The sequence below is a fragment of the Magnolia sinica genome, chromosome 11 (assembly GCF_029962835.1).
Source record: "Magnolia sinica isolate HGM2019 chromosome 11, MsV1, whole genome shotgun sequence".
Classification (NCBI taxonomy): Eukaryota; Viridiplantae; Streptophyta; class Magnoliopsida; order Magnoliales; family Magnoliaceae; genus Magnolia; species Magnolia sinica.
The window spans coordinates 76,025,575-76,045,005 of NC_080583.1; the positions used below are offsets into that span (position 1 = coordinate 76,025,575).

General features: G+C 41.6%; 1 non-coding gene across 1 annotated transcript; it reads left to right on the forward strand.

The window, feature by feature from the left end:
- The first annotated feature begins 17,508 nt into the window (after positions 1-17,508).
- Positions 17,509-17,615, forward strand: LOC131219667 (small nucleolar RNA R71). Its single transcript, XR_009158315.1, has one exon. It is a non-coding gene; the product is annotated as a small nucleolar RNA R71 (small nucleolar RNA).
- The last annotated feature ends 1,816 nt before the right edge of the window (positions 17,616-19,431 follow it).

Here is a 19,431-nt window from a genome sequence, read left to right on the forward strand (position 1 = left end):
CTTGGGCATGTTGTGTCCCGGGGATATTCCTACGCCGTGTGCAACAGGCAATTCACTTCCTACTATACCACGTGTGGTCCCAGCATCGTACAATACCCTCTTTAATAAATGAGAAAATTTATGATACTCTGCTATAATGTGATAGTTGATACGCATGAACTAAGAAATTGCACAGATGACATATATGTAACTTAAAATAAACCATTCAATTCATGTGTCCCCAGTTAAGATGCTTCTAGACAAAAACCTTAGTTGAAATTTAATTCTCTCAAAGTGAAAAATAATTAACAGTCCACATTTAATCAACAAATTCCCATTAATCAGAGGCTAGGATCATTCAAAATCAATCTGAATTTTGGATCAAGAGCTATTTATATTGGGCCAAGCAATTTCAGTGGTTAAATTTGAGTTGAAATAGCCCATATATACAATTCTAAGTCCTGTGTATCAAACACCACACAATGCCTCAGCATTAAATAACACCACTGATTGAAGGAGCTATTACTATCAGTTAAAGGGAAGACCCATATGGGAAACAGTTGATCCTTTCATTTCTTATCATAAGGAACCTTGTTACACTACATAAGTTCCTACAGAGCTTGTCATAGAGTTGCAATATCACTAGGAGTGAGAGAGAGGATGCGGATGAGAAGAGGAGTTTGTATCATTGTAGGAATCCTTGTAATACTCCTTGGGAGTCTCACTGGTGGTGGGAGCAGTGATTGGAGTGAGGTAAGTATACCATGCAATGGTCCCATTGAAGAATGCAATGAAGAGTCTGAGTTCTTCATGGACTCTGATATCCATAGGATCCTTGTAGGGAATACACCCCCACAGCTGTCCTATAAGGTGACAGATCCAAATAAATTTGGCTCTGTTAGTAGTGGGGCAAAGGGTGCATCCTATACACGACCTTGTACTTATGCCGAGGTGTGCAGACATTGATCACCTCCCAGTTGATCAGATCAGAAGAGAAACACTAAGCAAATGTTCTAGCTTGTAGGGATGTGTAAAAGCATTACAAGTCTTCTATGTGTGTGTTGTGTGTGATGTTTAAGTGGTTACAGGAGCCACTTGAATCCTACTCTCCTTCCGCACCTGTGCCAATGTGGCATTCATGTGTAAGATCCAGGCCATTATTCCATTAGTGATCTGCCCATGTGTGATAAAGAGTATATGTTTGAGGAAAAAATAAACCAATGGCCCATATTCATGTTCCATCCAGCTGATGAGTGGACTGGCCTGATTTCTGTAGCTGGCATTTTAACCCACTTATGAACGGTATGATCTAGCACCTAGAAGCCATCTAGTTATTGTATTTCTCTATACTTTCTAAATCTGTGTATCTTCTTTCTTGATTTCATTTTATGTGTTTCATGTATATGGTCCAATGTTTTTGGGGATTCTTGTAATGATTCCCATGCAAGGTTTTGTCTTTTACAAGGCGGGCCATAATGTCAGAAACAATAACAATTGCATGCGCTGTTGAAAAAACATTAGCAAAGTATTTATATATCAGCCGTAAATTTGTTCTATAATCCGTGGTCAATCTGATGACGGACCAACTTTATTCTTGGGCAAGAAGATCTAAATAGTCGTACACATATGATGAGATAGATCTCACAGGCACAATGTGCCAGACTGACATGTGGCGCCATGATCATAAATAGCTTTCTGCATGCATGTGGACTTGGCAAAGTTCAAGAAAGTTCTGTTTTTTTTTTTTTTTTTTTTTTGCAGAAATATGGGATCACATTGCCTGTAATTTTGTTAACTTGGAAATTGGCTAAAGCAGAATTTGGGTGTGTGCACAAAAAAAAAACAAAACAAAACTAGCCCAAACCTATTGCATAATTCTTGACAGTTAATCACCGTCTTCCTCAAGGATAACTACTCTAAATCCACGGAGCTTCTCTAGAATCCTCGAATCCAAGAGGATGAAAATAGAAATAATTTCTAATAATTCGAAATAAATTAATTGATGAAAAAAAATGAAATTACAGTCCTTCAAATAGTGAACTCAAACCTATGATGAAGTTTTATAATCAAACTCCAACTCAAACTCTCTAAAAAACGTGACTTACTATAAATAGGTAGATGGTCATGAATCCTACCAGACTTCATGGTTTTTAGTAGAGCTGAGCAGAATCCGAACTAATCCGACAGATCCGACGGATCCGAACCGAAGGCCAGGATCGGGCCGAATCGCGTTGGCCCAATTAGATCCGACCGTTCATTAAATTGAGTTCAGATGAATGTCAATTTGGACCGATCTGATCCGATCCGCACAATGTTCACTAAACACTATTTCCTGTAATGTTGTCTACTTGAGATTGGGATATATCTCATTTTTTGTTTAATACCATAAAATGATCGAGAAAAATAGATGGACGGCATGGATGAAATAAATACATCATGGTGGGTCCACAGAGCACTGACCATCAGCCATTAGTCGGTGGCAGCAGAGTAGCCAATTCCTCCTCTCAGCTCATGGCTCGAGGTGCATCGAGCACCGAGCTCTGACACGGACAAGCGAATGGTTCTATGCGGTCGAGCTATGTGGGCCCCGCCATGATGCATGTCGAATATCAACATCGTGCATTTGATGGGTCCCCTTTAAATTATGGGATATCTTAAAAATCAGCCGTATACAGAACTTAGGTGGGCCATACCATCTAAAATCATGTGAAGACATTCCTAAAACATATAAAAAAAAACTTAGTGGGGCCCACCTAAAATTTGGATGCATCTGAAACTTGGTCTGACCCCTCATCCAAGTGGGACACACATAATGGATGGTCTAGATTTGTGAACTACACCTCAGCGGGCCCAAAAAATGATCATGAATGTTTTAATGGGAGAGTAACTTGTAACCCCTCTCAATGTTTATACGTGATTGAAGCAGACTTGACAGCCTGGCAGGTGTACCAACGCACCAAGCTGGTTGGTGTATTGACATCAGCAAGTTATGTGGGTCCCATCATGAGGTATGTGTTATATCCAAACCGCCCATTCATTTGGCGGGCTTGTCTTAAGGCTTGAGCCAAAAAATAAGAAAAATCTAAAGATCAAGTGGACCACACTACAAAAAGCGATGAGGGGTTGAACATCTACTATTGAAATAGAGGATTTAATCTGAACCATACCCAACTCGATCCAACTCGATTTCCTTGACCAAGTCGGACTCGGTTCAGATCAATTTAGTAGTGCGGTGGATTGGATAGAGTCAGAGGACCTGGACTCAGTCCTGAATCGGATCAAGTTCGGGTCAGGGCATTGAAAGTTTCAGACCGAATCTAGTCCAACTCGACTCGATGCCCACCTCTACTTTTCAGCCAAAACTAATGTGTCCAATTTGGCCTAAACACATTATTCTCCTAATTTTTCTAAGCCCTTTTCATGTGGGCACGGCTTCCAAAACCCAAAGGATCAAAAGTTATCATCCAATTAAAACTTATGATTTATAGTAAAAAACGGAAATAAAAAGGACTTTTGGCCATCGATATGATGGAATCTCGCAAATCTAAGTGGGCAACCAGCATAGCAGGATTGGTTGGCTTCTCCTACCCAAAATCGTATATGATATTTTGAAAAAGTCATTCCAATTTGCGAGATACAACTGTTTTAAGGTTTTGACAGTCCTGGTCGCCTCTACCTCCAATCAGGCCTTCTCTCGTATATTTTTGCCATGAAAGTGTCCACAACCTGCTCTACATCAAATCTAAAATCCAGTAAATAAAAAATAATAAAATAAACTGGAACTACATCAAGAAACACCCATGAAATGCAGCATCTTCATGAGCAGGGCAAGGGCTTGAATACCACTATCTCAGCTACACCATCAACAAATGGCTCCCAAGGCAAGCGAATAAGGGCTACAACAGACTCCTCAAACACCCACGATATGCAGCAACTTCAGCAAGCTAATGTGAACCAAAGCGCAAGAGTTAGAAGGACTAATAAGTTAAATATTCTACTTTGACAGTTATATTTTCTTTTCCTTTTTTAATAAAGGAAATAAGAATGTGAATTTTGTAACTCCGTGAACTTATCAATCAAATTCATGAATTTGCATTGGATTTGAATTAAAAACTGCCGCTCTAGGTTACTTTTCTTGAAGTGAATTAAAAAAAGCATATTTGGCTTTCAAAACCACACAGAGTACATATACCTCAGGTTTAAGTATTTTACCTCAAGTTTGTTCCGTCCACCCTCAATATCCACCGCCACCACCTCAATAGCTACCGTCACCGTGTAGGCCCAACCTTTGATGTGTAATGTTTATTATATATTTTAAACCCACATTGGCCATTTCTTTAATATGAATCTTCCATCATATGCTGCCTACCCTCAATGCGGACCATGTATCATGTGGGGCCCACCTTGGATATGGGTCCTCCATCATGCGGGCCCACCTTTAATGTGGATCATCCACCATGCAAGGCCCAACTTTGAAGTAGGTCATTATCAATAAGGGCCCGCCTTGGATGTGGGTCATTCTTGATCATTTGGGGCCAACCTTTGATGTGAACTATCCTTATGTGAGGTGGGTAATTTATCATATGGAGCCCACCATCAATGTTATTATCAAGTGGGGCCAACCTTTAACATCCACCACCCATCATGTTGAGCTCACCTCTGATGTGGACTGTCCATCATGTGGGCCCCACCTTCAATGTGGGTGGGCCCACCCTGGATGTGGGCCATTTGTCATCGGCACCTTTGATGTCGATTGTCCATTATGTGGGGCCCACCTTGATGTAATGCTCATTATGTTAAACCCACCTTGGTCCTTTCTTTCATGTGGGGCCTACCATCAATGTGGACCATCTATCATGTGGGACCCACCTTTGATATGGATCATCCATCATGCGGGCCCATCTTTAATGTGGATCATCCACGCTATGAAGGGCCCAACTTTGAAGCAAGTCATCCATCATCATTTGCACCTTTGATGTTGATTGTCCATTATGTGGGGCCCACCTTCATGTATGTCGTTTATCATGTGGACCTACCATTAAAATAAATTATTAGGGGCCAACCTTTGATGTGGACTGTCCATTATGTGGGGCCACTTTGATGTAGGTTGTCCATAATGTGGGGCCACCTTCATTATCCACCGCCTCTCATGCGGAGCCCACCTTTGATGTGGACCATCCATCATGTGGCCCCCACCTTTGTGGGTCGTCCATCATGTAGAGCCCACTTTGGACATGGGCCATTCATCATTAGGGACTACCTTTGATGTAGACAATCCGTTATGTGGGCTCACCTTGATGTGGGTCATCCATAATGTGGGCCCACCTTTGATGTCGATCGGCCATCATGTAGGCCTCACTTTTGATGTGGACTGCCCATCATGTGAGGCCTTCTTTGATATGGACCATCCATCACATAAGAGAGAGAGAAGTAGAAAAGTTAAAAGGTGAAAAGTAAAAACAAAAACTTATTGGGGTGTGAGCAGCTCTCATCTAATATATTCCTATTACAATAGTGCTTACCAAACTCAACTTACATAATTTTTAAAATGTTCCTAATTAGGTGGTATCCAAATGGGCCCTAAGAAATTACACAAGTGACATAGATATAACTTGAATAAATCCTCCAAATCATAGATCCCATATTTTAGATGCTTGTACTTAAAAATTAAAAAAAATAAAAAAATAAAAAATCACTGATTTTAATTTTCATGACTGGCAGATTTCTGGACATTTGATAACTGTCGAAATAAGACATAGTCAGCGGTCCTAATTCAATAAACAAACTCCCACTAATCAGAATAAGATCGGTCACTCTAAATTTTGGATCAAGTCGTATCTGTAGAGGGTACAACAATTTCAAAGGTTTAGTTTGAGTTGAAATATGCAACAAATACAATTCTGATTTCCTGCATATGAACTATAGCACTCCCCCAAGCATCAAATAATACCCCACCTAATCAAATAGGTATTGCTATCAGTCATAGGAAAAGCCCAGGAAGCATTAGCTCCTCTCTTTTCTGATCCACCACCCTAATTTCGTTCTTAGGCTCATGTATAAAAAGCTTATGATAGGCTTGTAAAAATGTATGCGGAATTGCAAAGACCGTGCTATACATCAGATATGGAGATCAAAAGAACTAGATGACATACCTTGTTGAGACGCCATTGCTATAAGTTTGATGCTGAAGTTTTCCTCTACTTACACCCTTAGAAAAGATCAGATGGGATTCTTTCTTTGGTCGATGTGCTGGATTGGGGACCCGGCCTAGTTGTATAGTTATTGAGGCTAAAGGAGTTTGAAACCCATCGAAACTCCTCTCCCTATGGCTCCACACGAATTGGCAATCCCAGTTCCACTTAGATGTTGTTTATGTGTTACAGTTCTAGCATCTCACCCCTTGCATAAATTTTCTGGATGTATCACAACTTAGTGGGGTCCACTGGTGCACCCGATCACATTATCCAACCTTCAGGATAATTCAAAACGTTGATCAATAAAACCCACCTTATAGAGTTCATACAAGGCTTGCAAAGAGAGAGAGAGAGTACAATGGCAAATTGAGTTTATATCATTGTAAGAATCCCTGTAATGCTCATTTGTGAGTCTATAGACACCCCACCCAGGCTAATACCTCGAGAAGGCTAAGACAATCCGGACCTCGAGAAGGCTAAGACAATCCGGACCATGATCATATCCAATCCCAGCGCCAAACCCTGATCCCAGCTTAAACCCTAATCCACTCCCCGTAACCTTAATCCAAACCATTAAACCCTTGCATAACCTTAGCCAACACCCTGGATCCCAACTTGAGCCATCACTCGGACCCAAGTCCCACCTATTTGAACTCCAAAAATTCGAGAAAAGATCATCGGACGAGCCAGCACAACGAGCGAGGCCCAACGGCCCCGGCCCGGTTTCACGCCCCAAACCCGGAAATCGGATTCACAAGAATACCGATCACCGAATTCGGTACCGACAGCCTCCGTCAGCGTCCGAAAGTCAACTTTCTTTTGAAATTACCTCTCCGGCCTTCACTATTTACTATTTTATCAACCCCAAGAGCCAATGGAAATGCACCACGTGGCGCTTCTCTCTTCTCAACCACTCACAAGCTGCCATATCATCCTTTTAACCCTTACCTGCCTAGCATCTACCAAAGGACCATTGGAGAAAGCTATAAATAGCCCTCTCCTCTTCTCATTTCACCAACAACACCAAGACCAAGAAACCCACCAAGAGAGGGAGAGAAACAGAGAAAGAGAGGAAGAAAGTGACAGAGGGAAGGATCTCTCAAGCCTTCAAGTTCTAATTTCTAGCAACCCCCTAGCCCTCCTCTCAACCTTCCTAATCCCTAAGCGTAGCCAAGATTGGTCATAGTTCGGTCCATGTTTTAGCCTATCCAAGTTCAAGCCAAAGATTCATATACCTCATATCAAGCATTCGTCATGAAATTTATTCCCTTCTCAACCCCTCTGCTCCTCTAGACTTCTAGTGAATGTATGCCTTATGACTTGCTGTACATCGGATCCTGTCACATCAGAAATTCCTAGTAGTCTAGTCCATTTATTTTGACCCCATAAGCATCATGTCATCCACTTTCTAGACACGTCGTTGGACATATGCTCTGTGGCTTGCCAAAATCTCGGATCTTGCTACATCAGAAATCTGCGTGTGTGCCTAGTCCCTTCTTGACCACAACATCCATCATCCCTCGAGATTATTTTACTACACCAAGTAAAGATCGTACCATTGTATGGACAGAGAGGGTGCCTAACACCTTTCCTCTTTGTAACCAAGGTCCCTAACCCAGAATCTCGGTCTTCGGATCCCTCCAACCTTACATATTCCACGGATTCTAGCCAACCACGGGATTCTGAGATTAATTGGCTAGTGGTGACTCCAAGTCTTTCGCATCATCTGTCCAAATCAGTTTAATCACCACCACCTCACAAACATACACCATAAATCAACGTGGGCGTCGATTTCCAGTGTCCATAGAATGACGACTCCACTGGGGATTTCCTAAAACGCACTAGTTGAGACTCGACTTGAAAGTGTACGATATTCTAATCTCAAGGGACATTCATCATCACATTCACACAAAAACAAAAACAAAACAAAAAAAAAAAAAAAAAAAATTGGCTTACACTTGCTTAGGCATCAATTCAAACTATGACCACTTGATCTAGGGCCGTCATGACCTCTTAGGCTACCCATAAAGAAGAGTCAGCAGTGTTGCCAGCTCCTGAAACTCCAGCTCCAGCATTTGCACCAACACCTCCGACAGCTCCAAAAAACGTAACAGACAATGTAACCATGAGTGAGATGGCCCAAAGTTTCCAAGCGTTGCAGGAAATACTGCTTCGTTTAGTGCCGAGTGCTGCACCAAACACACAAGTAGCATAGCTTAGTGTGCAAAACAGCTCAATCCCTCAAATTCATTTTGCCTTTTCCCTCATTCCTCCAGCAAATCCTATTCTCCCTCTCCCAAAAGAATCAGCACAAGATCAACAGCAACCAACAAACGGGAGCAACCCTCCCACACATCATTACTCAGCACATCACAACAATCAGGTTCCCCCTAATGGGAATCACCGATAAGAACTGACGGATGCCCATGAAGGAGGTCAGTTTTAAGTCCAAATCACTCCCCCTAACGGGAGTAACATTCCGGAATTGGCAGATACCCCAGGCGGGTGCCATTTTCAAACATCACACCCTCCTCCAAAAGGGAGCGGTGTTCAATTCCAGCTACCTCCAGCCACCAGGAGTCCATCTTATTTCAACAACCCCCTATTCTTGGGAATCAACGAGTCAAAGAAATGGACCCTTATGAGGAAGAGGCTGCACAAGCCCTACAGCAAGGGGTAAGATACCCGCAACATAGCAAGTCAGAGATCGAGGAGCTGCAGGAGCAGCTACAAATGGTGCAAAATCAACTACAAAGGCAGCAGGGAGTAGATCATTCATCTACCAAATTCAAGGATTTGTGTCCCTTTCCAGATGCTAGGATACCTCCAGACTTTGAGATACCCAAATTCAAAAGGTATGACGGTAGTGGGTGCCCCACAGCACATCTAAAAGCATTTTGTGGGGAAGTCAACGCGATAACAGGGAACGATGGAGCTTTGATATGGCTCTTTCAGAAATCCCTTAAAGGCAATGTTTTGGATTGGTACACTTCACTGGACAGCCATCAGATTAGGACCTGGGACACTAATAGAATGGCATGAGCCAGAAAATCAGGCCGAATCTATCCAGGTGGTCTACACGTGATTGAATACATCAAGGACGCATCATCTATATGGAAGTTGGTGTTCACTCCCCAAGTATAGGGTTGTGATGTAGTAATAAACTCGGTAAGACCGAGGTCGAATCCACAGGGACTGATACCTGTACGTTATCTGAAACCAAGTAGAACTAGAACTAGACTAAGATGCGATCTAAACAAAATAGAATTTAAGAAATAATTGTGGAATAATTAAAACTTTAAGGATTTCAGAGGATGGAAACTAGGGATTCAGAGGATCCACTTGGAGAGATCAGGGAGATCTTATGCTCGCATATGGAATTCAAACTGAACTTACTTGATTTGGTTTTCAAGAGATGAAAAGTATATGAATTAGAATGGATTCCATCATCTAACCATGCCCAGGAGACAAAGCAAATAACAGAATTAAACTAATTACCAACCAATCAACCATGTATGAGGATCAGGAAGGGTACTGTCATCCTACCATGCCCGTGGGACAATGGTGAACAACAGGGCTTCCTGACTTTACAAACATGAAAGGGGGAAAAAGTAATACTCAAAATCATCGCAGATCCATTGTAATTTTAGTCACAACAGACCATTAAAGACAAAAAGTACATTCCCAGAATAAAATTAAATCAACATCAATTCAGTCTAAACAAAGGCGCAAGCGAAGACTTATCCCATCACGCTACAAGCTTCACCTCTTAGCCCTAGCTAAGAGGTTTAGCCACTCATGATTGGCCTAAACCCAAAACAAATAGAAGGAAAAAGAAAATGAAAAAGAGAAGAAAAATGAAGAAAAATTCCTTATCTTTTCTCTCTCATCTTCTCTCCCTGTCTTCTTTTCTTCTGTCTGTCCTCCAATCCTCAAAACGCTGCCAGCCTTTCCGCACTTCCTGGAGAACAGCCACCGTCCAGCGGCACTCCTCTTGTTCTCCTTTTTTTTTTTTCTTTTCTTCCCCCCAACACGTTCCAGCTGACCTCCCTTATAGGCAGGTGCGTATGGACGTGGAGAGGCTGAGTCCTGGAAGGATTAGGCTGGGAAAGCTTCTTCGAAAACCTCTTACGCATCCAGTGTTGCAACGGCGTGCGCAGGCAACGTAAAAGGCGTTGGTTCGGCCTCAGTTTGGGAGGCTTGCTGTCCAGTAAACGCAAAAATAACTTCTTGGCTAGGGTCATTCCTGGCTTGGTTATCATTTAGACGGTTTGGATCACCAATCCGATCACAGTCAGTGGCCCACAATCGGCCTGAAATTTCGGATTTCCCGGACGCGAAAACAGGGTGCGTAATACGTTATGCTGTACTGATGGTGGGACCCACTTCACTGTCTTTTTGAGAAATCCAATCCGTCCACTGCGTTCTACTCGAAAAACCAGGTGGGAAGCACTATTTTTGGACCAAATCCTATGTGGCCCACGTTATCTTTCAAGTCACCGTCCATCCTGTGCTTAATAACTAAGAAAGTGAGGTAATTTTCATGATGCCTAAAAGGAGACCTAGGCGTGGGTTAAACCCCCATTCCGAATGCATTGGACGGTTTAGATCTTCCATAGGGATGATGGGTGGGGCCCACTAGCTAAAAAATGGTCGGCCAGCGTCCGTCCGCTCGACGCTGGTGCGCAAGGAAGACGGGTCAGCCCGTCTTTGACTGGGCTGACCGTCCGGTGCGGCGCGGGCAGCGGTGCACTGTGTACACGCACTGTGCATACGGAGACCACTATGATGGTCGTGAGAAATCTGCTCCGTCCATCCGTCTTGGCAAGTGGTTTAAACAGTCTAGAACAATTTTTCTGCATATCCGGATATCAGGCGGGCCCCACATAATGATTAAAGGGGCTGATCTGTCCGTTGGGCCACTTCCACAGTGATCCAGGGGTTGAAATTTTACGTGTACGGTTTATTTATGGTCCTCAAGCCACGTATGAAGTTTCGAACTGATCAGATGGTGGGAACCCTATAATCTTGCATTCTGGACACTTTTCAGGCCACTTGAGCTTCAATTCCTCGATTTCCGCGGACCCCTGGTGTATAATTTCATCACTCTTGGTCTTCTAGAGTCCGTTCCTTGCCTTGGTGCTCTCGGAGCGTCAAATCCATGCTTTTATCACCCTTTTTCAGTCCATGCTCGTAAATACACCCTGCATTACAAACACGATTAAATCAGGTCTTTAAACAATACTATGGTTGTAAATCCAGGTAACAACTGGGTCTGATATGCAATATTTAACCCTCAACACAACCCCCAACCAGCATTTTGCTAGTCCCGAGCAAAGTATGCGAAAAATAAATTGAGAATTACAGGATAATTTCTACAATTCAAGGGATTTATGAAAAATAGTTCAGATACTCGAATTCTAATATTCATGAATGTTGGCATTACTTTTTCCTGAAATCAAGCTTACGGTAAACTTCATAATCAAGTTCAAAATATTAGTCCATCAATTAGTATAATTCTAAATATTGAATTCCATGGATGTATAGTCCAATCTCGACTTGTCAACATTAAGATTCACTTTGATATTTAAGGATATCATTGGTAACAAATAAGAGAAATCACGATAACCCAACTTGGTTTACACCTTATCTTTTTATTCTTTTAATTTTTTTTTTGATTTTTTCTTTTTTTTTTCTTTTTTTTTTTTCATTAGGAGTAACGTCAAGAAGAGGGATCAAATTCTCACCTACAGGGAGCAAACCTAAGGTAAAGACTGTACACCCAACTTTTTCACATATCATTCCTAGGGAATCAAATCCTCATCTATAGGGAGCAATCCTATGGTAAAGACTGTTCGCCCAATCCATTCAATTTTCCAAGTTGGTTCCTTTCATGTTTAGTGATTACCAAGTTAATCCTTCAATATCGAACTTAAACCTTAATATGCATGCGAGATGTGTCTGCGAATTCATGACTCAATCAATGTTTACAACTACTAATCATGGATTAATAATTAAACTTAACTGTGAAATCTAACGAGTAACTGAATCCAAGAGCAGTAAATCACCAACATTCTATATCCTGTAATTCTAAATCAAAGATGGTTGTCAAATCACTTTGAATTTACCAGAAAGTCCAGAAAAAATTTAAAAATTTTCATAATTTTTGCTCAAGAAAATACTGATTAGGTAATCTCCCACCCCCAACCTAAAAGCTACATTGTCCTCAATGTAAAAGATATGAGTATGGAATGCGCATAGGACAACAAAAGTAAAGAAAAAGTAAAGGGAAGATAGTACCTGGATGATGAATCGTGAAAGACATTCCAAGAGCACGAGAGAGAAACCAACAGAAGTAAAATAAACTAACAAAAATAAAATCCTACCTATACCACTTTCGCAGGTGTTCTCGATTGCATTTAGCGCATGCAATAAGCCTTTAAACCCCTAGGTTACCCCTAGTGGACGAGTTGTAGTCTCGTGAGGGTTTGCAGTAATGTTACCCACAAACATTGAACTAGCTAGGAAAATGAAATAAGTTGAAAAGCTGGGTTGCCTCCCAGGAGCGCTAGGTTTAACGTCTTCAGCCAGACCAAAGCAACCACCATAATCCTATGAAAGCGATAAACCTACCTATACCTCCATCAGACTAGGAGATCAGTCCTGGTAAACAGGATCAGTCAGAGGCATGGACATGTCCTCTGAATCAAATTTCTCGACAAATGGCTTTAAACGATGTCCATTTACTTTAAACTCCTTACCATTGTCGGGATCTCTTATCTCGACGGCCCCAGAGGATAAGCAGTAACAACAATGTAAGGGCCGGTCCAACGAGATCGAAGCTTACCTGGAAAGAGATGTAATCGAGAATTATACAAAAGGACTGTCTGGCCTGGCGTGAATGATTTTCGTAGAATATGTTGATCATGAAACGCCTTCATCCTGTCCTTGTAAATTCTCGAATTCTCGTACGCATCATTCCGGATTTCTTCAAGTTCATTCAATTGAAGTTTGCGTAGCGAGCCAGCGCTGTCCAGATTGAAATTAAGATTTTTGATCGCCCAGTATGCTTTATGTTCCAGCTCCACAGGCAAGTGACAAGCCTTCCCATAGACAAGTCTAAAGGGAGACATTCCAATAGGAGTTTTAAATGCAGTACGGTATGCCCATAAGGCATCGGTCAATCGGATTGACCAATCCTTACGATCTGGGTTAACCGTTTTCTCCAAAATGTGTTTGATCTCCCTATTGGAAATCTCAGCTTGTCCACTTGTCTGAGGATGATATGGGGTGCTCACCTTATGAGAGATACCGTATTTCTTCATTAAGCTCTCAAATGGTTTATTACAGAAGTGTGAGCCCCCATCACTAATGATGGCTCGAGGCGTTCCGAATCGAGAAATGATGTTTTCTTTTAGGAATTTAATGACCATGCGATGGTCATTCTTTCGACACGGAATCGCTTCGACCCATTTAGTGACATAATCCACGGCAAGCAAAATATACAGATTCCCAAACGATTGGGGGAATGGTCCCATGAAATCGATGCCTCAGCAATCAAATGCTTCAATGATAAGAATGGGATTCAAAGGCATCATATTTCGACGGGACAATGCTCCCAATTTCTGACAACGCTCACAAGCTTTGCAAAACTCATGAGTATCCCTGAACATAGTGGGCCAGTAAAAGCACACTGGAGAATCTTGGCCGTGGTCTTTTTAGCAGAAAAGTGACCACCACAGCCTGAGAGTGACAGAAGGAGATACGCTCTGATGCTCATCGCCTGGTACACATCTCCTTAGAATTTGGTCCGGCAATATTTAAATAAATAAGGATCATCCAGAAAAAGTTGCGCACCTCGGTGAAAAATTTCTTCTTATCTTCTGCAGTCCACTATGTCGGTATGGCACTGTAGCAAGATAATTAGCAATATCAGCGAACCAAGGTGAATGGGAGACTCGAAACAGTTGTTCATCAGGGAACATGTCATTGATATGGGTTGTCTCAAGGGAATCGAGGTATTAAGGTGAGAAAGGTGATCGGCCACTACGTTCTCTACTCCCTTTTTATCTTTAATTTCCAAATCAAATTCTTGGAGTAGAAGGATCCATCGTATCAAGCGGGGCTTAGAATCATTCTTAGAAAGAAGATACTTAAGTGCCGCATGATCTGTATAGATAATGATCTTGGATCCGATCAGTAGGACCTAAATTTGTCCAAGGCGAACACTACGGCTAAGAGTTCCTTTTCCGTAGTCGAGTAGTTCACGTGGGCAGATTAAAGTTCTACTGCGTAATGAATGACGTAGGGCTTCTTATCTTTTCTCGGTAAGACCGCTCCAAGAGCATAATCGAAGCGTCGCACATAAGCTCAAAAGGAAGGCTCCGGTCGGGTGGGCATGATAGGTGCGGTGGTTAACGTGCCCTTAAGCTTGGTGAAAGCTTCATGGCACTGCTCGTACGAAACATCCTTTTGAAGAAGATTACATAAAGGACGAGAAGAAGACTAAAGTCCTTTATGAATCGCTGTAAAATCTGCGTGTCCTAAGAAGGATCGCACGTCTCGATGTTCTTGGGTGGAGGTAGGTTAGAGATAAGATCGATTTTTGCCTTATCTACCTCGATTCCTTTGGACGAGATGATATGCCCAAGGACAATTCCCTTCGAACCATAAATGGCACTTCTCCCAATTAAGTACCAATTTCTTTTCTTCACATCTTTTCAACAGCACACATTTAAGGCTTTCCAAGCACTTGTTGAAAGATGGACCGTAAACAGAGAATCGTCCATGAAGACCTCTAGATATTGTCCTATCATATCGAAAAGATACTAAGCATACATCGAAAGGTGGCGGGGGCATTACATAGTCCGAATGGCATCCTTCGATAAGCAAAGGTGCCGTAGGGACATGTAAATGTGGTCTTTTCCTGGTCTTCGGGGCTATCTCTATCTCGTTGTAGCCTGAATACCCGTCAAGGAAACTGTAATAGGAATGACCAGCTAACCTTTCCAGGATCCGATCAATGAATGGTAAAGGAAAGTGGTCTTTCCTCGTGACGGTATTCAACTTCCCGTAGTCAATGCACATTCTCCAACTAGTAGTGACTCTAGTTTATATGAGTTAATTATTGGCATTGGCTACGATGGTGATTCTGACTTCTTAGGAACCACTTGAGTTGGACTCACCCATAGACTATCGGATATAGGGTATTTAATACCCACATCCAATAGTTTAAGAACCTCGGCCTTAACCACTTCCTTCATGTTTGGATTTAGTCTACGTTGTGGTTGCGGAGCGGTTTTTGCATTATCCTTAAGATATATGCGGTGAGAACAAATCCAGGGATCGATCCCTTGAGGTCCGCTATCGTCCATCCTAGGGCTCTTTTATGCTCAATGAGAGTAGATATAAGCATACTCTCCTGTTCTTTCTCCAGGTGGGCAGAGGTCACCACCGGGTAGGTCTCATCTTGACCTAAATATGCATATTTCAAATCGGAGGGCAAAGGTTTTAGGTCAAGCTTCGGCGGCTTGAGGTTAGACGGCAGAGGCACTACATCGGTTTGTGGCAATTCTTCAAATTGTGGCCTCCACTCGGTTAACTTCAAGTACCGGTGCAGGATCAAGCAAGGCGCACGTCTCCCTAATCATGTCATCATCAAAATCATGGGAGTGGGCCGGGCACGTCTCTAGAGGGTCAGAGGGATAAGGTCAGAGGTGTCGTATCTTCCACGAAAGAGTCAATCATGTTAATGTCGTGGAACTCGTCATCATCCTCTGAATTGCTGCCGTTATTGAAAAAAATATTTGACTCCAATGTCAAATTTCCAAAAGACATAGTCATGATACCATTCCTGCAATTGATAATTGCATTTGACGTGGCAAGGAATGGGCGACCAAGAATGACGGGAATCTGAGTGCTCATGTTATTGATGGGTTCGGTGTCCAGGATGATAAAGTCTACAGGGTAGTAAAATCTATCAACTTGGACCAACACATCCTCAATTATCCCTCTTGGTATACGAACAGAGCGATCAGCAAGTTGTAGTGTGGTTAGGGTGGGTTTTAATTCACCCAAACCTAACTGTTTGTATACCGAGTAGGGAATCAGATTGACGCTCGCTCCTAAGCCAAGAAGTGCGTGATCAATTCGATGGTTCCCGATTACACATGATATGGTTGGGCTACCGGGATCCTTGAATTTCTGCGGCACGTCTTGCTTCAGGATGGCACTCACTTTCTCAGTCAAGAAGATTTTCTTTTGAATAATTTTTCGTCGCTTGGTCGTGCATAAGTCTTTTAGGAATTTGGCATATGAAGGTATCTGTTTAACGACATCAAGTAGAGAAATGTTGACTTTCACCTGTTTCAACACCTCTAGAATATCCTGAGAGTTAGAGAGAGGTTTTGGTGAAACCAACCGTTGGGGGAATGGAGCAACTGGCTTCTCTAGAAGTTCCGGTTCCACTTTTTGTGGGGCATCACTGGATCCATCATTATTGTCCTCTTTTGGTTCTTGAGGCTTTTCGGGCCTAACCGGAAGAGTTTTATCAATGATCTTCCCACTCCTAAGAGTGGTGATGGATTTAGCATGTCCCATCTAATTTGAAGAGCTGGGATCATTATTCTCGTACTGCGGTTTAGGATTGGGGAGAGGTTGTGCAGGAAGCATCCCCTTTTCTATAACCGTCATACGAGAATCTATCTTTTGCATAAAATCTGTGATTCCCCGCATTGCCTGAGCCAGCTCTTGTATGGGATTTTGAACCGGTTCCTCTTGAGGTTTCACTTGATTTGGATTTTGATTGAAGAAACCTGGAGGAGTCGCCGTTTGTCCATTCCTCCAACTAAAGTTTGGATGATTTTTCCAGCCAGGATTGTATGTGTTGGAGTTAGGTCCAATAAAAGGTCTTTGATAGTTATTTACGGCATTGGCTTGTTCATTCAACACTCCTCGAAAGGCAGGTATTGTAGGACAGTTTTCAGTTGTGTGAATGTTGCAATCACAGATGCCGCAAACAATTTCATTGACCTTATCCTTCTTTCCTTCCATGGCCTCAACTTTCCTTATGAGCGTAGTCACTTTACACTTGAGATCATCCTCTTCTTTCAAGAGATATAATCCACCTTTCTCCTTTAATTGAGTCGGCCTAGACGTGGTGTTCGACTTTGGATAATAGTCCCAAGATTGTGTTTTTTCAGCCAAACTGTCGAGGTAGTCCCATACCTCGTCGATATCTTTATTAATGAACTCTCCATTACACATTGTCTCGACCATTTGGCGCATGGAAGATGTCAGTCCATCATAGAAAAAATTTGTAATGCGCCACGTTTCAAATCCGTGTTGTGGGCATGAACTGACCAAATCTTTGAACCTTTCCCAACATTGGAAGAATGTTTCATCTTCCTTTTGGGCAAAGTTCATGATTGTTTTTTTGAGGGTAATCGTTTTATGATGTGGGAAGAATTTTTTTATGAATTCCCTCTGCATATCGTTCCATGTGCCAATGGATCTAGGACGCAGTGAATGTAACCACGTCTTAGCTTTCTCTTTTAAGGAAAAAGGAAAGAGTTTCAGCCTGATTGTATCTTTAGATACATTAGGAAAACATAATGTAGCTATTATCTCATCGAACTCTTTCAAATGTAAATATGGACTTTCAGATTCAAGTCCATGGAATTTGGGAAGGAGTTGGATAACTCCTGGCTTGATGTCCATTTGTCCTGTGTTTTCAGGAAAAATCATGCATGAGGGCGTACTCACTCCCGCCGGTTGTAGAAAATCTCGTAAAGTACGGGGCGGGGGTGCCTGTTGCACCTCATTTTCATCTTGGGTATCCTCCACCCTGGGTGGAAGTAGAGGAGGTTGGTCTTCAGCCATAACCTCAGTTAACTCAGGGGATTTCGAGCGGTGTCTAATCCTGCGATGGATAGTCAACCCCTCAACTAATCCTCCTTCGGTTAAGAGACGTCGAGTGTTGTCACGGGCCCACTTGGGCATGAAACACTCGCAGCCCTCAATCAAATTCAAAGTCTAATCCTAAGAAAGGAAAAGGAAATCTAAAAAGAAAAAGAGAGAGGGAGTTGGAAAGAAATTACCAAATTGATGCCCCTAAGTTAAGGACCTGCAAAATAACACAAAAATAAGTTAGATTCTAAAAAGAAAAATAGCAGTAAATCAATTTCTAAAAGAAGGAATTTTTAAAAGAAAGTGGAAATTTCTAAAATAAATTGGGAAAAATCTAAACTAGAAAGTAGATTATTAAAAGAGAACTGAAAGATAGGGAGTAGGGAAGGAGCTTACCAAATTAGAAATTTCTATCTTAAAGGCCTACAAAATAGGAAGGTTAGTTTCTAAACAAATATTCTAAAAATAAATTAGGAAACAAAATTAGATTCTAAAAGTGTTAGAATTAGAAAGTTACTAAGATGAAACAAAAATAGAAAGTTAATTTCTAAGAAGGGAAAGAAATAACCTAAATTCTAAAAAATAAACTATTTCCTAGAATTAGAAAAATTCTAAAATTTACACCCTAATTCTAAAAACAGAAAAAGTAGAGAGATTAGGAAGGAATTACCAATTGAGAAACTTATGTCCAGATCCTACAAAATAGGAAACAAGTTAGTTTTGAACTCAAATAGAAATAAATAAATAAATAAATAAAACTAAGGTCAGTAAAATCCTAATCTTAAACTAATCCTAAAACCAATTAATTTCAGAAAATCGTAACCGTCAGTCCCCGGCAACGGCGCCAAAAACTTGTTCACTCCCCAAGTATAGGGTTGTGATGTAGTAATAAACTCAGTAAGACCGAGGTCGAATCCACAGGGACTGATACTTGTACGTTATCTGAAACCAAGTAGAACTAGAACTAGACTAAGATGCGATCTAAACAAAATAGAATTTAAGAAATAATTGTGGAATAATTAAAACTTTAAGGATTTCAGAGGATGGAAACTAGGGATTCAGAGGATCCACTTGGAGAGATCAGGGAGATCTTATGCTCGCATATGGAATTCAAACTGAACTTACTTGATTTGGTTTTCAAGAGATGAAAAGTATATGAATTAGAATGGATTCCATCATCTAACCATGCCCAGGAGACAAAGCAAACAACAGAATTAAACTAATTACCAACCAATCAACCATGTATGAGGATCAGGAAGGGTACTGTCATCCTACCATGCCCGTGGGACAATGGTGAACAACAGGGCTTCCTGACTTTACAAACATGAAAGGAGGAAAAAGTAATACTCAA